The sequence below is a fragment of the Dasypus novemcinctus genome, chromosome 13 (assembly GCF_030445035.2).
Source record: "Dasypus novemcinctus isolate mDasNov1 chromosome 13, mDasNov1.1.hap2, whole genome shotgun sequence".
NCBI lineage: Eukaryota > Metazoa > Chordata > Mammalia > Cingulata > Dasypodidae > Dasypus > Dasypus novemcinctus.
This window is the reverse complement of record NC_080685.1, coordinates 90,342,763-90,367,094: the sequence shown is the minus strand read 5'-3', so window position 1 is coordinate 90,367,094 and position 24,332 is coordinate 90,342,763. Positions and strand designations below refer to the sequence as shown.

The 24,332-nt window shown below is 49.5% G+C and overlaps 1 protein-coding gene across 25 annotated transcripts in view; it reads right to left on the bottom strand.

Moving 5' to 3' along the window:
- The window catches only part of NFASC (neurofascin), a 197,916-nt gene that overhangs the window by 77,182 nt on the left and 96,402 nt on the right, over nt 1–24,332 (bottom strand). For all 25 annotated transcript variants that reach the window (XM_058275046.1, XM_058275051.2, XM_058275054.2 and 22 more), the window contains exon 2: nt 20,934–21,039. The gene's annotated coding sequence lies outside the window, so the exon portion shown is untranslated. The remainder of the gene's footprint in view (nt 1–20,933; nt 21,040–24,332) is intronic.

Below are 24,332 nucleotides of genomic sequence, written 5' to 3'. Positions count from 1 at the left end.
AGGACAGAAAAGAAACTGAGAAGGGATTATGTAATCTGGGCTTAAAGGTGCCTAGAGGGAAAGCACAGGGTTTGCAACCCTTCCCGTACATCCTGAGGGAATTTCCATCGAAGTCAAAGGACCCAGTGCAGAGGGGGCAGAGGACCCTGCCAGCCTGCCAGGAGTGCAGCCACCTCACCACAGCTGACCGGCCCCCATCCTGATCACCAGGAAGATGTTTCTTTTTTTTTTTAAGATTAATTTTTTATTTATTTCTCTCCCCTTCCGTGCCCCCCTGCCCAGTGGTCTGCTCTCTGCGTCCATTCGCTGTGTGTTCTTCTGTGTCTGCTTGTATTCTTGTCAGTGGCACTGGGAATCTGTGTCTCTTTTTGTTTTGTCATCTTGCCGTGTCAGCTCTCCATGTGTATGGTGCCACTCCTGGGCAGGCTAGACTTCCTTTCATACGGGCAGCTCTCCTTACGGGGCGCACTTCTTGCATGTGGGGCTCCCCTACGGGGGGGACACCACTGCATGGCATGGCACTCTCTGTGTGCATCAGCACTGCCTGTGGATGAGTTCACCACACAGGTCTGGAGGCCCTGGGTTTGAACTCTGGACCTCCCACATGGTAGGCGGACGCTCTATCCATTGAGCCAAGTCTGCTTCCCTGTTTCTCTTTTTGTTGCATCATCTCGCTGCGTCAGTTCTCTGTGTGTGCGGTGCCACTCCTGGGCAGGTTGCACTTTTTTCGTGCTGGGCGGCTCTCCTTACGGGGTACACTCCTTGCACATGGGGTTCCCCTACGTGGGGGGCACCCCATGTGGCAGGGCACTCCTTGCGCACATCAGCACTGCGCATGGGCCAGCTCATCACATGGGTCAGGAGGCCCGGGGTTTGAACCTTGGACCTCCCATGTGGCAGGCAGACGCTCCATCCGTTGAGCCAAATCCACTTCCCAGGAAGACGTTTCTAACCTACAACAATAAGGTACCATTTCCAACTAAACCTTAGTTCTTGCACAGTCTTGCTGGGTGGCCCGTCACATCCTCTCCCAGGTTCTTCTCCTGGCCCTTCCTGCAGCCCAAAAGGCCATCACGGGGTGAAGAACACCCATGGGGTCTGCTCTGGAAGGTCCTCTTGGCAGCAGGGCTGGGCCTGGAGGGGCAGGGCCCTTCAGGGGGTACCATCCAACCACAGAGCATCCCAGAGGGGGAGGGAAAATCCCACAGCCCGTGAGGAAACGTGGGGGAAGGGCAGGCTGAGGCACCAAGTGGGTGCCACGATGACCGTCTTCAAATGCTGGAAGGAGGAAGAGAATTTTCTATTCATCTTCACAGGGACAAAACTAGCATCAAAAGAGAAGAAGTTCCAGAGAGGCAGTCCCTTCCCCGAGACACAGTCAAGAGCTGTCTAACAGATATAGTCATTGCACAGTACTATTTAGGAAACTTAACATAGCATCCACACACGCTACAGAATTGCTGTGTTTTTGAAGCCTCCTTTGACATTTAATCACATATGTAAGAACTGGAATGTAAGGACATAAAATACATCAGAGGGGGTGCCTATGGCAAGGGGGAGAGTGAAGAAACAAAAATAAATAAAAAAAAAAATAAATCTTGCATGCCTTGATGATCATGAACAGGAAATATGATAAAGTCAATTCTTGTGTATCTGAGGTTCACCCCAACCTCTACAGAGAGAGGGAGAGAGGGAAGTCTGGGAGAGAGAGAAGACAAGGGAAGGAAGGAAAGGAAAAGAGAATGGAGACATCTGAACACAGAATGCCTTGTGGAGTTGTGAGTTCACAGTTTCATAAAGAATCCAATTAGTACTTGGTCAGGCACTGCTGACAACGTGCCCACACAGGAAGGTAACTGGATACCACCCAGAATCACCTGCGGCAGTTTTTAACCGTACAGATTCCGGGACCCTCAAACCTCTAGGCAGGGGCAGACTCAGGCCTGTAAATCCTTTTGTTTCTTGCTGAACTTGAAAGGCCATGGGCGCCCTAAGATCTTCCACAGAGATGTTTTACACACTTAGGCAAGGGACCCCAACGGCAGGCTTTTAAATTTGCAAGACTTGGGGGGAGATTTGAAGTGTCCGAGATGGGGCCGGGGAAGTGCTTGTGAGCCTGGAGCTGATGGGCCACCCCAGGAGCTGCGGCCCCCACCTCCAGCCCAGCCACTCTCCGGCCCGTTGCTGCCTGCTGGGTGAATGTGAGGAGGGGACCTTCGGAGCTTTGCAGTTCTCATCTGATAATGGGGAGAATAAAACCCATACTACTCCAGGGGCTGCTGTGAGGATTTACTGCACAATTCCTAGATAGCAAGGGGCACAGAGTAGAAGTGCAGTAATAAGCATTAGCTGCCGCCACGGAGCGGGCTTTGAGTTCCTAAGGATGAGGGGAGCATTCTGGCTCTTAAATGACGTTACCAGTAACAGCAGCTGACAGTAATAATAATTATCCATCGCTATCACGGCCGGCTTTTCTATTTTTTCTTTTATCTGGCTCCTAGTTTGCTTTCTTTCCCCAGATTGGGGGGCCCCTCGTGTGGATTCCCCAAGCTGTCCCTGGCAGATGGATGAGAGGCCCATGGCGCCCACAAGCTGTCATCACCCGGGAGCCCCCCACATTCCCACAGCCCCATTCTGAGTACTCTGCATCAATGGCCACAATACACGTGCAGTGATAGGAGAGTAGACTGGCAGAGCTGAGACTCAGCTCACCGGCAGCTTTTCCTCTCCTCGCAGCAGGAGCCGCCTCAGACTTCGGTCTGGGCCGTTCATTGACCTAGACACTCTTCTAGAGAATACACAAGTGGACAGCAAGCACAGTTTAAATGCTCTCATGGAGGCTCATATTCTAGTGGGGGGAGACAGAAAAGAAACTTTTAACCAAAAATCAGGTCGTATTAAGTGCACTGAAGAAACCCAGATGGGGTGATGTGATCAAGGGAACAGAGGAATCCAGGAAGGCTCCTGTGAGAAGGCGACACTGCACCAAGACCTGAAGGGCGAGAAGGAGGCCTCTTGTGAAGATGAGTCCGTGAAGCATCCCAGGCAAGGAGAACTGCTTGTGCAAAGGCCCTGATGCAGGGCTCGGATTGGCACATGCAAGGAACCGAATGAAGCCAACGTGGCTGGGGCTTAGAAGACTTGTGGAGAAGAACGGCACAAGTCGCAGAGAGGAAGGCAAGAGTGTACTCTGGGAGGGCTTTGTAGGTCAGGGTAAGGAGCTGAAATTATATTCTAACTATCACAGGACACTACGGAGTGGAATTAAGTAGTGGAGTGACATGGTGAGATTTGTTTTTAAAGACTACGCTGGCTGATTTGTGAAGGGTGGAATGTAAATGCACAAGGGTGGGAGCAGGGGCCAGTCAGCAGGCGCTGCAGCCGTCTGAGGCCAGCCCCTGGTTTCCACACGCTGATACCCCACCACCGCTTCAATGAAATCGCCCAATGCAGGGAGCCTCACGGACCTCTGGGACCTAACGGAGCTGAGAGATTTCTTAAGATTTCTGAGTGCTGAGGTTTCCCCACTGGGTCCAAAGGAGCCTGCTGGGGCTTCCTCCAGCAGGGCCTTCTCCGAGGGGATCTGGGGAGGGAAGAGGGCAGCTGGGACCCCCCACCGCACTCCCACCTGAGCAGCTTCACAGTCACTGTTTTATATTGAGGTTTTGCATAAGGTTTTATTTCAAAGAAGGATTCTGGTAGTAAAATAACAGAAAATCCTTTAGCAATAGCCTAAGGTTTCAAATGCAGACACCCTGTGCCAAAGGCAGTACAAGACCAGGTGTGAGGAAGCAGGAGGCTGGGGTTGCAGCCCTGGGCTTGGAGCCCTTGGGCTCCCCGAGGCTAGCTTTTTGTATTTGCATATTCACATTGAACATTGGGGTGCAGGGGAAAGGACAGGGCTGTAGGTTGGAACCACTCTGCACAATGATATCCCCCCAAATGCAAGCCCCCCAGCTTCAGGTGGCTTCTCCGGGCTGCTCCACAAGCCCGGGCATCCACTCCCCCTGCCGTTCCCCGCAACGGCTGTGTCCATCCTTCACTACACTCCTAAAACGCACTTCAAAAGCCCTTCCTGGAGCTGCCCTGGATGGTGCTTCAGAGGTAATCACCGGACATTGTAAATCCTCACAGGGCCTACATGATGGAATAGAGGAGAGTATGGGCCATGATGTGAACCAATGTATATGAGGTGCAGAGGTGCCCAAAGATGTACTTACCAAATCCAATGGATGTGTCATGATGATGGGAACGAGTGTTGTTGGGGGGGGGGGAGAGGGGGGGTGGGGGGGTGGGGTTGAATGGGACCTCACATATATATTTTTAATGTAATATTATTACAAATTCAATAAAAAATAAAAAAATTAAAAAAAAAAAAAAAAAAAAAAAAAAAAAAAAAAAGCCCTTCCTGGAAAGTGGAGGCAGCTCAGTGGTTGAGCGTCTGCCTCCCATGTACAAGGCCCTGGGTTCAATCCCTGGTACCTCCTATAAAAATTACTTTAAAAAGCCCTTTTGACCTGGCTTTTGCCTACCTGCCCAGTCACATCTTTCCCCACCTCTGGACCCCAGTTACATTGAATTATTTTAGTTTCATGAATAATCCTTGCTCTCTCACACATCACCCCTGAGAAACTGGGGTAAACAAATGGATAACAACCGACTATATATGATCATAGAACTCAGGCCCACAACCTCCGTCGCAACCAGCTGGGAAGCCAAACCACAGCCGCTGCGACAAGTGGCCTGGAACACCCAGCATTTGGGTCGTGGCTGCCAGCTTCCCTATTTCTGCCACCGTTTCCACGGTAGGACCAACCAGGGAAATCATATATGCTCCCCACCAATCACATAAGACGCTCGGCTTCTAGTTAGGCTGCCTTCAGCCCCCCTCCCCAGTGCCAACAGCCTCCAATCAGAGCATACCCAAGCCGAGCCTTCCCTTTTATCCTCTATAAAACTTTTCCAATCCGCTGTCTGCCTTTGAGTCTCAGACAACACATGGAATGGTGACTGACTCCCTTGCTATAGCAAACTCTGAATAAACAGTCTGTTCTCATTTTGATGCACTCTTTTCCTAGAATGTCTTTGCTATTCTTCTCTCATCCAACTCTTTGTCATCTTCCAGGCTCAGACCAGGTGACACCTCCTCTGGAAAGCCTCCCTTGATTTTTTTTTAAAAAAGATTTATTTTTTATTTATTTCTCTCCCCTTCTCCTGCACCCCCCCTCCCCCCAGTTGTCTGCTCTGTGTCCATTCGCTGTGTTCTTCTGTGACCACTTCTATCCTTATCAGCGGCACCTGGAATCTGTGTTTCTTTTTGTTTTGTCATCTTGTTGTGTCAGCTCTCTGTGTGTGTGGAGTCATTTTTGGGCAGGCTGCATTTCCTTTTGTGCTGGGCAGCTCTCCGTGTGGGGTGCACTCCTTGTGCGTGGGGCTTCCCTATGCGGGGAACACCCCTGCATGGCACGGCACTTCTTGCACGCATCAGCACCGCGCATGGGCCAGCTCCACACTGGTCAAGGAGCCCTGGGGTTCGACCCATGGACCTCCCATGTGGTAGACAGACGCCCTAACCACTGGGCCAAGTCCGCTTCCCTCCCTTGATTTTCCTGCACCACCTCTTCCCACCAAGACTAGATTCTCATGACGTGCTCCCAAAGGATTCTGGGATACGCTCACTTAATGAGTGCTAGATCTCGGTGGAGATTGTCTACTCATCTGTGTCCCCAACTATTCAGTGAGTTCCTTGAAGCTGGGGACAGCATCTTTATTCAACCTGCACAATGTTAAGCACACAGAAAACCTTGCAGATATTTGCTGAATGCTTAACTACCATACACATTATCCTCCTCCCATCCACAGTACCCATATTTTTCTTTGACAAATTCATCTCTACCCCTTTCTCAGACTGATCCTACCCCTAGCTCCAAAGTTGAGTTTGGCTAATTTAAGCCAACTAGCACTCCCTATCCTCTTCCCAACACGACTGGTTTAGAAATGGGCATCAAACCTAGCAAGAGGCAGTGTGATTCAGGGAGACTTTTGCTGATACCTTGGAAAGACAAGCTTCCCCTCTCCTCTGAAATAGACCCTGGGAGGAGCTCCAGGTGTGGTGGGGGGCTTCACGTGCAATCTGAGGATAATCCTACACTGCAGAAGGCAGAGAGAAGATGTACGAAGATCAGGCCCTTTGTGTCATTGCTTGCGTTACTGACTGAGCATTCCTTCAGAAAGCCCTACTTGTGGATTTTGTTTAGTTAAATATGTTTACAGTAAAAATTCCCTTTAATTTTCAAGCCATTTGGAGTAGTTTTCTATTATGTGCAGTGAAGCTGAGCATCCTATCAGAATCAGAAATGCCCCAGAATGCTGGCGGCCGCACAACCTTCCCTGACCTCGCCCCCACGTCCTGTGTTAGAAAGGCGTCCTTAGGCCTGCTGCTCTGCCTGGACCCAGCCCAGCCCTCCCCAGGGACTGCCCTTTACCTGCCCTTGACCATCAACCACCCCGTCTCTCCTGAATTTCCAGCTGAACTGAATTTCTGGTTCTCTGCCTCAGTAGAGAAACATCTTCACGTTTTTCTCAACTTAAAACCAAAAGATCATTCTCTCTACCCCATAGCCTCCCTACACCTACTTAACTTTATTCTCCCTCTTTTTCTCATGAAGGTGGTTTTATTTTAAAGAGCAATCTACAGATTCTGCCTTTGTTTATTCAGCCCCCTTCACTCCTCCAAGCACGTTCTGGGCCTCTTTCCTCTGCTCCTCCCTCTGGCCTCACGCTGGCCACAGGCAGCATCCTCAGCCTTTATCTCCCCTGACTTCTGGGGACCATCAGCCACTGTTTGCCCCTCCAGCCTTCCTCCCTGGCCTCTGAAGCACCACTCTGAGGCCTCCTCCTCCTCTCTCTGCCCTTCCCAACCTCCATGGCAGCTCTGGTCACCCTGCTGCATCCTCTTCTGCCTGATGATCTTTTCCCCCACTGGGATCCTGTTCTTCCCTCTCTCTTCCCAGTCTTTGTTGATGGTACCCACCCAAGCCACTCAAACCAGAAACCTGGGAGTCACTCTTAAACCCCATCTCTTCTCACCAGTCACACCCAGCACCAAGGCCAGTGGCCTATCTGCTTCCCAGGGCCTCCCAGGCCCCTTCCTTTCCCCATGCTCGCTCCAGCTTATCTTGGACACACATTCTGTCTCTCATGGACTACTGCAATAGTCTCCTAGTTGGCCTCCTTCGAATGCATTCTGCATGCTGCTATTTCAGTGGTATTTCTAAATCTCCATATGATCATCTCAGTCCTCTGTTGTAAACCCTTCCATATCACCCCAGTAATCTGTAAAGATCAAACACAAACTTCCAAGTATGGCATATAAGTCCATTCTACCCACCCAAACCCTACATGCGTCCCAATGAAATGGCATGCCATTGTCTAAGCATGCCACTCCATTCACCACCTCCATACTTGACACGTGCCATCCTCGGTGCCTTCCCTTCCCTTCATGTGATCAGTTCCTGTTCAGTCTTCAAGACCCTACTCTGACATCTTCTGCTCTGCGAAGAGCTCCTGTGCTCCCCCTGGGCAGCCTGTCCCAGAAGAGCTGGGAACATCCACTTCCACTCCACTTTGAACTTGACTCTGGTGGCAATTACCACACTGTGATAAAACCATAAGTTTAAACTAGAGGGCAGGAAACTTTTTCTGTAAAGGGCCAGATAATAAATATTTTAGGTTCTGGGGGCCATAATGCCTCTGTCACAACTAAACTCTGCCTAAATGGTGTGAAGGCAGCTACAGACAATAAGTGAATGAATGGGCATGACTATGTTCCAGTAAAACTGTATTTGTGAACAAGTCAATGGGCTGGAGTTGGCCCAAGCATGCTCATTTCCTGACCTCTGGCTTAATCAGCTTTCTTCCCTTCTTTGTAAACTCTGAGGCTCAGATCATACCCTGTGCTGTCCTGTATCCTTAGGGCTTGGCAGAGTCCTGGGCAGATAATATTCATGGAGTGAAAAATCCAAGTAAAAGTCTCAGTTCTGCCACTTATCTTTTGTAAGTTACTTGTTTTTTAAGCCTTACTTTCCTTAGATGGTGGTACATAGCCTGCTTTGTTTCAGATGGTTCCTGAGAGGGCTGAATGTGATACTGCACAGGAACCTGGAACACAGGGCAATGTAAGGCACTTTTACTACGCTCAATGCATAAAAGCAAGACCTTCATGTTTTCCCTGAATGAGATAAACCTAAATCCAAGGGAGGGCCTTGACCTGCCTGATGTCACTCAGCCCAGGGGCAGCTGGTCTGGGGCTACAGCATCCCGCCTGCTCTGTGATGAATCCCGGGAGTGAGACTCAGAGCGTGTCCCTCTCCCTCCACTCCACTGTCTCCCAGATTTCACAGGTGTCCCTGGGCAGGGTGAGAGAGCACATATAAGCAGCGTGGTCTAATTGGACCCCAAGGCCTCCCTGAGCTTCGAGTGGTGTTTCTGGGGTAGAATCAAAAGGAACCGATGGCTGCCTGGTTGTAGGTGTTGAGAAGGGTGGCATCAAGGTTTCTAGGTTGGGAAACTAGGTAAGATGCTGCTGGTAATAGGCATGGAAAATACAGAAAGGAGCAAGTCGGGTAGTGCTTGGGGCACAAGGAGATCATGAGTTTGGAGTTGAATGTGTTCAGTCTGAAATGCCTGAGAGTCACAAATGAAGCAGTTCTGCAGGTACTCTGAGGCTGTGCTCCTGAATTCATGCCTAGGGATTTGCTACCGACAGATTAGTGCTGCCACCACCACATGCCAGCAATTCGTTCTCAGAATAAACTAATCAAATGACTAAAATAGTACTACAAGAGCCAACTAAGGAATACATTCACACATCACTGCCACAGGGTATTGTGGGGGAACAGGAAGATAATAAAAGCCCAAGAGAGCCAACGCAAAACTCAGCCATTCTGCGTTAAATTTTTAAAAAATGCAGCAGGCTTATTACTATAGCTGCCTGGAAGCAACCTGTTCAGGAATCAGAGAGAGGAGCTGAAACAAATGAGGAAGAGGGGCCCATCAAAACACGGAGCAGGGAAGGGCCACACGTGCAAGAACAATCCCAAAGGAGCTCACGTTTCTCCTACACGGGGTTGGAAGGGACAGGCAGACCTCTTGGAATGGAGAACCCGAGCAATCAGATATAAGTTATTTCTCAATAAGTGTTCCCAAGACAAGCCAAAATGTTGGCGTATACATAAAAATAAATGTTTAGGGTGGCTCGGGTTAGCACTATAATCTACTCTCACTCTCATTGTGTTTTCTTTCTTGAAGAAAGAAGAAAGAGCCAGGTGTCCTGCCTATGAATATCCTCTGTCACCTTTGTCTTGGCAGGAAAAATAGGGGAATGGCCTCAGGCGTCACACCCCACCTCTCGGCTCAGTCCCTCGTAGATCTGGAGCTGGCCTCCCCTGCGGTTTTCCTCCCACATCATGTCTCCTGCCAGGCCAGGCCGCCCCCATCCCCCAAGCAGGCCATGTGCCCCCACCCATCTTTGCTTCCACTTTTGCCTAGGCCAGACAGCCCATGCCCTTCCTTCTCTCCGGTGAAAATTCCTTCTTCGCCGAGGCCGAGTAGGCGACTCTGCCAGGAAGCTGTCCCTGCTTTCACACGGATTCCCAGGGCCCCAGCCCTGCTCGGTTCTAGGAGCCTCGAGGGGCTCAGTGTTCCCACGGCCGTCTCCCCCGTCGGACTCTGAACTTCTTGAGCTCTGTCTTGCCTCCTTCTGTAGTACAGTACAATGAATACTCCTCGGATGAGGGGACAGCGTTTTTATCCTAACACTTCATATTACTGGAAGATTAAACAACTTAACAGCCCATGTTTTTTAAGAGCAACTTTAGATTGACAGGAAAAAAACTGTGCAGAAAGTACAGAGAATTCCCCAAACAACCTCTCCTCCCCACAGGTTTTTCCCTATTATTTACATCTCCCATTAGTTTGTTACAATTAGTACTTAGTTAATCTATTATTAACTAAAGACCACGGTTCACATTCGGGTTCACTCTTTGTGTACACAGTTCTTTGGGTGTACAGATACTGAACACTGCCCAGGGTTCTCCCATTCACCCCTCCTCCCCACCCCCGACAAGCACTGCTTCTTTTTACCATCTCTATAGTTTTGCCTTTTCTAGATATCATATGGCATGCAGCCTTTTCACACAGGCTTCTTTCACTTAGCAATATGCATTTACGATTCCTTCTTCTAACTGGGAGGGATTTATCCCATCAATGAATCAGAATACATTACACACCCTTGGTCGATAGAACACATGATAGTTCTATTGTTACTGTATAAACCCTAGTAACAGAAAAATAGACCAATAACCTCATAATAATAACTATTCCGCATCCTTTAGAGTAGACAGTTCCTGCAAGGCAGATACATTCACCCTTCCCCCAGTCTCCCTCTGAGCTTCCTACAGTCTGACCTCAGCCAGGGCTACTTTCAACGCCACCTGACTTTCTCCATTCCACAGTCACTCAGAATCTGGAGATTTAGTTGCTCTGGGTGCCAACCCCAGACCTGCCCTCACTGCATTCCCAGTCTCCCCTGCATCCTGAGGGCTCCAGCTTGGCTGCACTGGGTTCTGAAGTCCACCTGCAGCAGAGGGACTGATCTGGACACAGCAGAGGGCTCCCCTTCCCCGCCCCCTCCAGCCCACAGGCCCCCACTGCCACCTCCTTTCATCTCTCTCATGCCAAGGGAGGGACGATGCAACAGATGGTGACCCAAGCACCCAAGCGTGCTCCACCCCCTCCAGCCCACAGGCATTTGAAGGGGAGGGGTTCGGTTTCCTAGGAAACTCAAGATGCCCAAGCAAGGAGAAGAAAGACAGAGGTCTTCGGCAGAGGACATGATTAGCTTAGCGGGGGAGGCAGCAGGGAGGTTCCGCTCACCACTCCCCGCTTCCACTTCTCAGAGCAGTTGCCAAGGAACGACATTTCACCACATCTCCCTCCTTACCCCAAACGAAATGACCCCTGTCAGCATCTTCTGAGAAAGTCTGACTGCCTACACAATCCTCCCACCTCCCCTTTCTGAAGGCGCTGAATTACACAAACCCCCTGGGCACAAGGACTTGGCAGCCTGGGAAAGCACTCACCAGCCTGCTTCTAGCCCTCCGCCTGGCCCCACACCCTGGAGGAGAGGGACGCAGCTTCCTTGCCCGTGCGGGGTTGAACCGGTTGTCTTCTAGGATCTTCAAATAGCCAAAGAAATCTCGAATATGGGATTCATCTCTCCCTCCCGTCCTCACTTCTCAGGGTTGGAGGGGGGTGGTCTCCATCTGCTCTGTGGCTGTGTTTCATGCTTGGCTCCCTTTCACTGTCAGGGGGGGCGATCTGGGCGGAGTGAGGGGGTGGGGGCTTAACCATTGATGGAGATCTGCTCTGCCGCAGCAGCAGGCGGCCCCTCTCCTCCCTGCCTCAGCTATGCTCACAGAGGTCAGGGGATTCCGCAGGAGGCGCGCCTGGGGGGAGGGAGGTGTCAGGTGGTCCTGATTCCTGCCTGGGGGACACCTGCATCTAGGATTAGGGCTATAAAAAGCTGAAAAACAGCTGTTTCCTGCCCAATGCCCAGAACTAATCTATAGGTTGAAATCTGACAACTTGGTTATTAAGTTGGGGGAGGGGGAAGAGGCGGCTGTTCTTCCCTCAAGCTGGCCTCTGTGGATATCTGGTGTCCTCACCTGGCCCTCAAAAGCAAGCGAAGGCACAACGTTACTCATAAGCCGCCAGCAGGCTTGGGACCCCACAAGAAGGCTGTACCCACAATAGGGGCAACCCCTCGTAGGGCCGGAGGTGCACGCAGCTTAGCCACGAAGACACATGGTATTCTTTTCCACATGCATCGTGTGGTGGCTCCACCATAGCCACTTCACCATCTTTTTGTTGTGACTTTAGGTTGGTTTTCTCATTTCCCTCCCATTATAAAAGTCTGCAGCACACCTCCTTGTACGCATATCCCTGTACATGGAGGAAGGGGGGCCTCTTTGCCCTGAGGCCACCTGGAGCCAGGCACGTCCCAGCCTGGCATAGCAAGGAAACTCAAAGCATCAGGGTCTCGGGCACAGCGGGGGCTGGGTGCAGCGGGAAGGACAACGCTCGATCCAGCCGGCCTTCGAGGGTTCTTGGGGGCTGTGCGTTTTCTTTCTCCTCCTCCTGGCTTCCTCGTTCATCCTCAGAAAGGAAGGGCAAGGAAACATTTATGGAATGGAAAAGACTCTCAGATGCAGCCTTCCACGCTGCGGATGAGCCGATCTGCCCCTCTGAGAAGGGCTGATCAAAGAAAGCTTGTGGATTACCTGAGAACTTCCATCATCCAGGTGGTGTTGACCCGAGCTCTGACTAGTCTCCTTCCATATAAAGATTAGCGGGTAAAACAGGGTGTAAAGGAAACTGAGGACCTGTCGGGGTGTTCCTCCCCCTAAGGAAGAATTTTGCCACAACCAGGAAGGAGAGGAAGAGCTCCCACCTCCTGAAAATTCAAGACTCCAGCTTCTCACTTGCCTTGGCTCCCTGTGTTCTACCCTCAGGGGGAGTTTTCACAGCAATTAGACACATCTTTCCTCACAGCTGGAGAGAGAGGGTTTGTGCAGCTTCCAGGCACATCTCAAACAGCACCCCTCACCCACCCCCACCCAACTCCCTGGGCCCTGACATTAAAGGGGAAAGTGCAGAGGAAAGCTGGTACTGGCTGCTAATCCTGCGGGAAGGTCTCCAAGGGTGGGGGCCCAAGATTTGGGGATTCCAGGCTCCTAGAAGGTAAGAGGGAGGGACCCAGGTGGGAGAGAAGATGGAGACTGAAGGTAGAAGACCCAAAAGGGACCCTCGGAGACAATTAAAGGACTTAGTTCTTAAAAAGTGAAACAGAGTGGGCGTATGCCCCAGAAGTTCCACTCCTAGATCGATACCCAAGAGAAATGAAAACATGTTCACATGAAAACTTGTAAGTGAATTTTCACAGCAGCATCATTTATAGAAGCCCCAAAGTGGAACAAACCTAAATGTCAGGAAATGGATGAATGGATGAATAAAATGTGTTATGCCACACAATGGAATAATAGCCATAAAAATGTGGTATGCCACACAATGGAATAATAGCCATAAAAAGGAATGAACACATCTTTATAACATGGACAAACTGCCTCAAAAATATTATGTTAAGGATACAAGCTAAACATAAAAGATTACATATATTCTTCCATCAGTATGAAATTCCAGAATAGGCAAATCTACATTGACAGAAAGTAGATCAGTAGTTGTCTATGGCTAGGAAAAGGAGAACAACTGCTTATAGGAATGACATTTGTTTTTAGAGCAGGTGACAAAAATATTCTAAAATTGACAGAGGGTCTAGAAGTTTCCCGACTCTGAATATAATAAAAATCACTAAGTTGTATGCTTTACATAGGTGAGTTGTATGGTATGTGAATTATGTCTCAATAAAGCTGTTATTAAAAATATTAATGAGAATAGAATTACATGAGAATTTAGAAGGTTCTGTTAGGCAGAAAATTGTAATATTTCATTAAAGAAAGAGTAAATTTATAAATGCAATTTCAAATGGTCAAAGGAATTTAATTAACTAAGTTTAGTAAGTGGGAGCAAACAAGTGATTTCTAAAATTTAACTAGATTTATGGATAGAATTGTAAAATTTGTCAGTTGAAATTAAAAGTTTAAAGACAAATTAGGTTTTGGGATTTAAAAGCTTTGATAGGGAAATGGACTTGGCCCAATGGATAGGGCGTCCGCCTACCACATGGGAGGACCACGGTTCAAACCCCGGGCCTCCTTGACCCGTGTGGAGCTAGCCCACGCACGGTGCTGATGTGCACAAGGAGTGCCCTGCCATGCAGGGGTGTCCCCCGCATAGGGGAGCCCCACACGCAAGGAGTGCGCCCCGTAAGGACAGCTGCCCAGCAGGAAAGAAAGCGCAGCCTGCCCAGGAATGGTGCTGCACACACGGAGAAGTGACACACCAAGATGACACAACAAAAAGAAACACAGATTCCTGGTGCCGCTGATAAGGATAGAAGCAGTCACAGAAGAACACACAGCGAATGGACACAGTGAGCAGACAACTGGGGGGAGGGAGGGGGAGGAGAGAAATAAATAAAAAAATACATCTTTAAAAATAAATAAATAAATAAAAGCTTGATAAATTGAATATTAATTTAAAAGAAAAAGACCCAGGGCTCAGTTCTTGTATGTTACCTTAAGCAAATCACAAACTCTCTAGTCCCTGTCCCCCTGTTGTCCTATCTTAGTAAATTAAAAAATGCTGTGTGATGGTTAGGTGGCTCTTGAACAGCCAGAAACCTTTCTCCCCCTTTCCTAAAGGAAGGCAGCTATGCCATGCTTTTTTTTTTTTTTAAAGTATTTTTATTTATTTAATTCCCCTCCCCTCCCCTGGTTGTCTGTTTTCTGTGTCTTTTTGCTGCGTCTTGTTTCTTTGTCCGCTTCTGTTGTCATCAGCGGCACGGGAAGTGTGGGCGGCGCCATTCCTGGGCAGCTCTCCTTACGGGCGCACTCCTTGCGCGTGGGGCTCCCCTACGCGGGGGACACCCCTGTGTGGCAGGGCACTCCTTGCGCACATCAGCACTGCGCATGGGCCAGCTCCACACGGGTCAAGGAGGCCCGGGGTTTGAACCATGGACCTCCCATGTGGTAGACGGACGCCCTAACCACTGGGCCAAGTCCGTTTCCCTGTGCCATGCTCTAGCCCCCCACCCCCAGCTTCCTTATCCTGGGCTCTTCCTTCCAGGCTCTCTGAGTGGAAAGTCCACCTGGAGTCCAGGCTGCTGTCCATGGCAGGACCTGCCACCTGGACCCACCGGCTCACGACGTCAGCATGTTAAGCTGCTTACTACGACCTCTATTTGGGAGGATTCTAAGCCTGGTTTCAACAGACCAGGATTCTAAAAGCCATTGGAAAACCAGATGGTGAGCCAAAGCAAGGGGAAAAAGAGGCACAAGACCATAGGAAAAAACTTGGGGTAGGAGAAGAAGAGGTGACTTTCAGGCCTCAGCCAGACTGTGGGCTTCTGAAGGGCCGGGCTGTGCCTCCTTCTTCCCTGTGTCTTTCACAGAAGCAAGTGCCAGCTCAAAGCAGAACAGGGCTGGGCTTAAAACACACCGGTGGACAACGAACTAGCTCAGAAAACATGCGTGCGTCTAGGGGAAAAACACCAGGTGTGTGAATTTGGAGACTTAGCATCAAGAGAAGGCAGCATGCAATCACTGTGGCACAGAAAAAGTGTAGACTTGGACTACACAATCCAACCTCAGCCATTTACCTCCTACGTGGTTTCATCTCTCTCAGAACCTCAGTTCTCTTATCTTTAAGAGTGGGATAAATATACCTACTTATCACAAGGCTACTGTGAGGACTAGGAAATGCAATAAATGAACTAATTTATATGTACAGCATCTAACCCACAGCCAGGCACATACTTGATATTCAGAAACCATTGGTGTTTTCTCCTTTCCTCCAAGTTACAGGTATATACTGCTTTGCTATAGAGTTCTGGATGAGCTGGGTTCTCAAGTCCACAAAGTAGATCATGCCTATGAAGATAACTATATGTTGATTCTAAGAGTAAATAATTCCTTGACCATAAAGACTAGGTTTGGGAATTGGATTTGATTCAATGGATAGAGCATCCGCCGACCACATGGGAGGTCCAGGGTTCAAACCCCGGGCCTCCTTGACCCACATGGCGAGCTGGCCCATGTGCAGTGCTGATGCGCGCAAGGAGTGCCGTGTCACGCAGGGGTGTCCCCCGCATAGGGGAGCCCCATGCACAAGGAGTATGCCCTGTAAGGAGAGCCGCCCAGTGTGAAAAAAGTGCAGCCTGCCCAGGAACGGTGCCACATACATGGAAAGCTGATGCTGCAAGATGATGCAACAAAAAGAGGCACAAATTTCTGATGCTGCTGACAGGAATACAAGCGGACACAGAACACACAGCGAATGGACACAGAGAGCAGATAACTGGCAGGGGGCGAAGGGGTGGAGAAGAGGAAATAAATAAATAAAAAATAAATCTTTAAAAAAACAAAAAAAAACAAAAAACATAGAGACTGGGTTGGACCAGAGAGAATGGGGAGCTTTTATAAGATCCGGGCTAGCCAAAGCCCCTCTAGGCTGCTCTCTCTGGCCTTTGTCACCGTCTCCTTAACCAAAGCACTTCACTCTCCTCCAGGCCCCTTCCCCTCACTCACGCCAGCTTCTTCCTTCCGTGCCTCGTGACCTATGTGGCCAATTGCTCCCAGTGGATGAGCAGAGGGAGTTGGGTCAGCTCTTCTGAGATAACTTCCCTTCTGCTGTCATTACTGGTTTAACTGCTGATACTCCAAACAGCACACCATCACCACCACTCCCCAGGCATTTAAAAAACTCCTGCTTGATAAGGTAGTGGGCAGGGTGGGGTGGGGTAATAGGGAGGGAAGGACTAAGCCAGCAGGAGGGAGCAGCATCTGTTCCTTCCCTCCCTCCCTTCAGCCCTCTGCATTTACATCCAGTACAGACATCAGTCTGGATCCAACTGCTCTCCTGGCAGGCAGGCAGGCAGGCTTCTACAAGCAGGAAGAGACATGAAAATCCTGGGGGCCGGGAGGAGAGGGGTGGGAGCAAAATGGGGAGGCAACAGGCATGATAAGGTTTTTCCCCCGATGCACCATTTGTCTAGGAGTCTGGATGCAAAGTGCTGGCAGCTACAAGACTTATTCCAAAGACACTGTTGGCTCTCAGTGGTGTCAAGGGAAACTTTGTGTCTTATACTCTCAGTAAGGTCTTACTCCAGGAAATAGGAAAGCCCTCCCTTTGCTACAGTCTGGTTCTCTTATTAGAAAGAGGAACGCAGAGGGCGAGATGTTGTCTCAAACCAAACAGCCCAGCCTTTGGTAAAAAGGTGAATTTAGAGGGACAGCAGAACAGGTTAGAGAAGGATCTAGAAGTGCTGCATCACTGCAGCAGAAATGAGGTAGCACAGGCTGTTAAGGGGAATCGCTTCTGTGCTACCACCCACGTCCTCCCACCTTCCTCTGAAGATCTCAGTGGCCAGAGGAAAAGGTAGCCAGCACGTGTGCTGCCTCAGGAGCCTGAAGTCACTTTTGGGGCAAGGACTGGGGAAAGCAAAACAGACCATTTAACAATGCGCCATGCCCGCCTCCCAGCCCTAGCTGTGAGTCCTGAGCTCCTGCTCCTGATGGCTGCAGTGGCCTGTGGTAATGTTTCTGGAGAAAGGAGGCCCGGCCTCCTCTGACAGGGAGATTTAGGAGTGTGGGTGCGATTAACCAAATGGATCCATTTGGGAGATTGGAGGCCTGGGGAAGCTGGGTGCTTTCTGTGACTTGCGTCAGAGGGCAGGTGTCCGCTCTGAGTGACCCGGGAGGAGCTGAAACCTGGGGGGTGGGGGAAGGTGCCTTCTGCCGGGGCGGGAGGAGGGGGGAGTGTGCTCACAGGGGCAGGCAGGAGGGAGCAGTTCCAGATGGCAGCGGCCCCGAGCAAAGGGAGAAGAGCCAGAGGGAAGCAGGACGGGCAAAGGCAGGGCTTGCTCCTCATCGGGCCTCAGAGGGGCAGCGACGAAATCAGACGCTCACCTGGAGCCTGGCTGGAGTCCCGCTCAGAAGCAGCGATGCCGGGAAACAAGAACACGCCTCCCGGAAACCCGCTCCAGCCCCGAGTTCCAGGGGTCGGCAGCATGGCTCCGGGAGCTGGACCATGTGAACGTGAACCCACGCACTGGCAGTTTCCTAGATGTGCGGCTTTGAGCAAATTCCCACCCCTTCCTCTGCCTCTCTTCTGTCATCGGTAAAATGTGGGTAATAGGGCCCTACTTCACAGGGTTGCTGTCAGGAAAACTAAATGGGAAATAAGCCTCAGGAGCAGAGCAGGGAGCCTGTCCCCAGACAGTACTCAAGCGCTGGCTAGGAGGAGGATGATCACCCACCTAAAGAAAACTGGAGCAGCTCACTGCTCTCAGAATTCCCCTCAGTCGCCGTAAGTCCTTGCTTGTGACTATTTCTGTACTCATTTTGTTTTCGTTTCCTTTGTGTGTATCCTCTGTGTGTCTGAAAGTCCTTGGAGAGTTTTCCCCCCTTCATGTTGTGTGGGCAGCCCAGAAAGAAAAACAGCCCAGCCCACAATTCACGGCTTCTGAGTTCTAGTACAGGCTCTTTTTTTTTTTTTTTAAAGATTTATTTTTATTTATTTAATTCCCCTCCCCTCTCCCGGTTGTCTGTTTTCTGTGTCTTTTGCTGCGTCTTGTTTCTTTGTCCGCTTCTGTTGTCGTCAGCGGCACCATTCCTGGGCAGGCTGCATTTCCCTTCACGCTGGGTGGCTCTCCTTACGGGTGCACTCCTTGCGCGTGGGGCTCCCCTACGCGGGGGACACCCCTGTGTGGCAGGGCACTCCTTGCGCGCATCAGCACTGCGCATGGGCCAGCTCCACACGGGTCAAGGAGGCCCGGGGTTTGAACCGTGGACCTCCCATGTGGTAGACGGACGCCCTAACCACTGCGCCAAAGTCCGTTTCCCTAGTACAGGCGCTTTTGCTCACTATTTTGTGATCTTGGGGGAAAATAACTTTTTAGAACCTCGGTTTCTTCATCAATGAAATGGGGATGATGATACCAGTTTTGCTCACGTCACAGAGTTGTCATGAAAGCCAGATGACACAGGTAATGTAAATGGACAAATAATACAAATAATAAAGCTGTGAACCGATGGTGGGGATTGTTGACTCGATGGGGAGGTCCCGAGGTGCAAGCTGGGGCAAGGCTGCTCTACCTGAGGCAGGATGCAGGGGGGGGACCCCGGAGGCTGCCCAGCCCTGCTGCCAGTGATGTTGCAGCCATCAGAGAAGGCGGGGCTCCCAGGTCGCTTAGGCTGGGCCCTGGTTAGGCCACCCAGGGAGTGTGTGCCCAGGGAGGGCTGCGGAAGGGTTCCAGGGGGGACAGCGTGGGCAGGTGACACCCAGCCGGGCTGACTCGGGATTCCTTCACTCCCAGCATCTGTTCCCAGGCTGCTTTGCCTACATATACTATGCTGAAATGGTTACATGAACTGCTCTACCACTTTTGCCATCAGCGTCCTCAATACCCCAACCCCTCTGCCAGCGTAGTCAAGTTCAATGTTTAGTTACAACGAGGGGGTGGGAAAGCCCTGCAGTCACATGGATTTCCCAGGGGTTCCCTGAAACTACACAAAGAAACTACCTTGATAAAAACAAGTACGTCTGAGCTGCTGTTGATATGAGAAATAAAAACGGTTTTCACTTTTTGAGCATCTACTAGATCTCAGGTACTGTGTGGGACTCTTTAGATGTTTAATTTTTAAAAATTTAATATCTACTAGGTGTTCATCATTACGGCCACTGCATATACTAGGAAACCGGCACCTAGACAGGTGAAGACACTTTCCTAGGGCCACAAGGCAGGTGGAAGAACTGCGGTTTCAAATCGGTTTGTCCAGATGCAAGGCCTGGTCTAAACTCTGTCCAGACCCAAAGTCAAGTCGGCATCATCAGCATGCTCTGCTCCCACGGGAATGTTTAATTTTACCCGAGCCCTGTGGTTTTCTCCACGCCCCCACCCCCGAATCTGTGTTCTGGGAAAGGACTTCCTGCCAAGAGCCACCTTCCAGCAGGTTGGCTTGGCTAAGATCACAGATGCCCTCGTTACCCAGGATAAGGCCAGAAATGACTCGCTGAACTGCTTGTCCCCACGATCAATCAGAACAAAATGCTTGCTAACCAGACTCGGTTAAGCTTCTCTCCATCCTCCAGATCCCTCAATTTTAAGGCATCTCTCATTAAATAGGCTGCTTCAGCCTAAAATATCCTCAGAGCTACTATCTGATCATGCCAACTTTCATCCCACTTCCCAACATCCGGTTCTTCCCTTTCTCTAAAGTATCTTGAGATGCTTGTAGACCTCACGGTCAGCGCGCTCTCCCCATTGTGATAGTCCCCTCCCTCTATGGCAAAGCCCCTTTCCCCCATTGCAATAATCCTTTTGAATAAACACTCTCCTTACCAAGTCTGGATTTGTTTTTTATTTGACACACCTTTAGCCTCTCCCCATTGTCCCCCACCCCCACCCCTAGCCACCAACTCTTTTGGGAGAACAGAAGAGACTTGAAAGAGGCTGGAGTAAGAAAGACAAACTACAATGAGGCAGAGGTGCCCCAACTCAAAGAAGAAGGGAATCTTTCTAGGTCCAGGCCTCCAGGCCAGACACCCCCAGCCCAGCAGCCCCCAGGCAGCTAGCTTGGGACCAGTTGCCAATGACTCCTCTATTAAAATAAAGGATGCACTTCTTGTATCTCCTCCCTTGCCTTCTTGGCCTGAGACTAGTACAGGAGTTGCTGGGAGCAACAGGGGATTCTAATTCAGACAGAACAATGCAGACCCTGGACACAGGGTATGGTTTCAGAGCTGTCAACCGTGGCTGTATGCTTTGTACCAGACAGCTGTCCACCTGCTGGGGCTCAGTGCCCCGCTTGAGGGAGGGGTTCTCAGACTGCCCCCCATATGCTGGAGCTGTCACTCAGGAGGTTGACGGGTCATGAAGGCCCAGGCTAAGGGGAACGTGGGTCACTAATAAAGCCATTTCCCAATTTTTCAATTAAGGTGGACATTTGGACAATGGCTGCGTAATATCTAATGATCTCACCTGCTGGCAAGGAAGGAGCTGACACTTCCCCACCACCAGCCTTCTTGGAAGGGAAAGCCTGGAGATCTGGCTTTGTGGCAGACTCTGAACTTCTATCTCAGATTCCTGGGACCAGGCAAAGAGCCCTTCTCATCAAAGAGAAAGGGCAGGAGGCTTTCACTCATTCCCCCATCCCCCTGCCCAGACACATGCCCCAGGCCCAAGCCCCACTCACCTTCTCTGCCTCATTCAGCCTCCCTGCAGCACCCAAGGAAGCTCCGTTCCAGTCTGAAGACGGAAGGAAAACTCCAGTGTCCCAAATTGCACATAAGTCAACCAACCTGTCTCAAAGCAAGCACAAAGGAGAACCCGAGGGTCACTCTAGGCAAGGGAAAAAAGGGGCTCTGTGGTTTTCAGCTTGTTTATTCACCCAAGAAACTGCACATTTGACCATACGTAAAGTTTTGCAGAGTGTGGCACCTGTGTTCAAAGAAGTTCAACCTTCTTGTAGGAAGCAGGACAGATTCTGCAACGGGTAGAAACATGCTGGACTTAGGGTAATGGGAGGGCAGGGGAGGAAGAGTTCATAGTGCCCTGACACCACAATCGATTTGCTGATTCCCTGCTCACCTAAAGGAGTTAAGCTATATCTCAAAGAACCTTTCCTACACCCAAGGAATAATTTACCCATAATTATCTCATTAATTTTCTTAATTTCCTTAGGAGAACTACTATGTTTTTCTTTCTCATCTACAGATAAGCAAAGAGAGTACACCATAAGTGAATCTGCAGCTCACTGAAAGGAGATCTAATTTTAGGGTCAGGAGACACGGATTTAAAATTCTATCTTATTATATCATTAGGGATGGTTTCTTCAGTCTCTTCATCTATAAAATGGGGAGAAGGTATGTGGAAAGGGTCAGAACAATGGGCCATTGGTTAGCATTTGGGGGGTTCAAGTCCCAGTTCCACTCCTTCTGCACAACCATTTAATCTTTCTCAGCACAAATACTTTATCTTATTTAATCATTAGCTCTAACATTAAAATGTGCCTGCAGGAGACAGTAAAACCAATGCATGTAGAGGAGTATGTGGCAATATCTATCAAAATAAGTATGCATTTATCCTTTGACCCGGCAATCCCAGTTCTAAGCATCTACTCCAAATATATACTACATGCGTGTGTGTTGATCTACAGGTATTAAGTGAAAGAACTACTTGGAAAACAAACCTTTATACAAATATTTTACTGTCATTTGAAAATTTGGATCAGATCTACCCTACAAGGTTGTTGCTTCAAATGAGATCTGTAATTTGAAGATAGATAGACAGACAGATATGTGGGTGGGGTTACAATCACCATCAGTGCTTCTACTGTCACACGCAGGATTTCAGGGTTAAATGAGAAGTGCGACTTAAAACCCAGGGAATAGTCTCCACTTGACCCAGTATAGGAAAGCTCCAGGAAGGACACCTGATGCTCCCGGGAAGCACAGGGATCAAGAGGACACCCGATACCACGCAGGCAGCAAGAACTGTTGTTCAGAGTCACAGATGGCAGAGACCATCACCAGTTTGCTGGGCGTCTTGAGCACTAGCCCCAGTTTCCAGAAGGGCAGCAGGTGGCTGGAGCTCACTTCCCAGTGATGCCTGGCTGGAGGGAGGGGTGCAGCAGGCGGTGCAAGGTGCCCTCCAGAAGGGAAGGTCAAAGCTCGTCAGAGAGACGATGGGAAGGAGTGACTGGTGGTGCTAACCAGTTCCAAAGATTCTGCTCTGTCTTGGAGTTCATCTTAATGTCAGCCCTATCTGCAGATTTCTCCACCATAAATGTTTATTCCCAGATTTTAATTCATTCTGCCATAAAATAAAAACCAGTCTGGCAGATCTCAAACCCTCCCTCACCTGGGAATTCTATGATTTTTTAAGTGCATATTTCTGAACAAGCACAAAATCCTGATTCCAGGTTGATCTGCCTCCTCTCCCCTCAATGTTTAGTGTGTGCTCAGGGAACAAAGACTCATTCTATCCTGTGTCTCTCTCCAAGTTTTCAACTTAAAATTTAAAAAGAAATTATATTACTTACTTTTTGAATAGGGAATCCCTTCAATGACACAAAACTCAAAAGACACAAAAGAGTATACAGTGAAAAGTACATCTCCTTCCCACCACTGCCCCCCCACCCCCCAGTCCCCCTCAGCCCCTCTCTCTGGCCAGCCACTGCTGCCAGTTTCTTACGTATCTTTTCAGAGGTAGTCCATGTATACTGTCTTAGTTTGCCAGGGCTGCTATGACAAATACCGCACAATGGGTTGGCTTAAACAATGGAAATTTATTGTCTCATGGTTTGGGGTCTGGAAGTCCAAAGTCAAGGTATCTACTTTCTCCCCAAAGTCTGTAGCATTCTGGAGGTGGCTTGCCACAATCCCCGGCTTACGTGTATGCTTCTGTCACGAGGCTTCTCCTTCTGGCTTCTCCTTCCCCTGCTCAATTGTCTGTGTCTCTGTCTAAATTTCCTCTCCTTATAAGGTCTTCAGTTATGTGGATTAAGGCCCAGCCAAGGAGAGCGCCCCATAAGGACAGCCATCCAGCACGAAAGAAAGCGCAGCCTGTCCAAGAATGGCACCGCACACACAGAGCGCTGACACAACAAGATGACGCAACAAAAAGAAACACAGATTCCTGGTGCCGCTGATAAGGACAGAAGCAGTCACAGAAGAACACGCAGTCAATGGACACACGCAGCGAATGGATAAAGACAGCAGACAACTGGGGGGGGGGGAGGGGAAGGGAGGGGAGGGAAATTAAAAAAAAAAAGGCCCAGTCTGATTCAATATGGCTGCATCTAAACAGGATCTTCGAAGATCCTATTCACAAATGAATCCACAACTTAACTAATAATATCAACACCAGAGAGCCTATTCACAATTGGTTTCCCACCCCAGGAATGCAGAATAGACTTGAACAAGTCTTTATGAGGGACACGATTCAATCCCCAGCACAAACATAGATGTTTGTTTTTAAAGCAAATTATAGCACAGTATACATATTTTTCCTCTACCTTGCTTTTTTTCCCCCATTTAACGAATATCTTAGAAGTCTTTCTAAATTAGTTCACATAAAACTGCCTTAGCAGCTGCACAGTATTCCACTACATGATCATACCATAATTTATTTGCTTGCCCCCTACTGAAAGACATGTAGGTTGAAAATTGATGCAATAAATATCTTTGGACAAATGTTATTTCTTATATTTGCAAGACTATTTGCAGGATAAGTTCTTAGATGAAGAATTTATGAGTCAGAGGGAATGTGATCAAATTGATTTCCATAAAGGTTGTGACAATTTATACTTCCATCAATAACATACAAGAGGAGAGAGAGGCAAGATGGCGGCTGAGTGAACTTCCCAGTTACTAGCTCCTGGGGGGAATCGGCTGGGAGGCGTCGGAGACTCTTTGGGACCGGGCTGTTTCGGGATTTTTCCTGGTCCGGAGGTGTCTGGACATCGATTTGGAGGGAAGGTAACAGAGAGGATCCGTCTGTGAAATATACACGGAGATCCCAGCTACGAGTGGAGGATTCCCTCCTTGGGTAGGCGGAGCTGAGGCAGCTAGCACCCCGCTGAGCCCCAGTG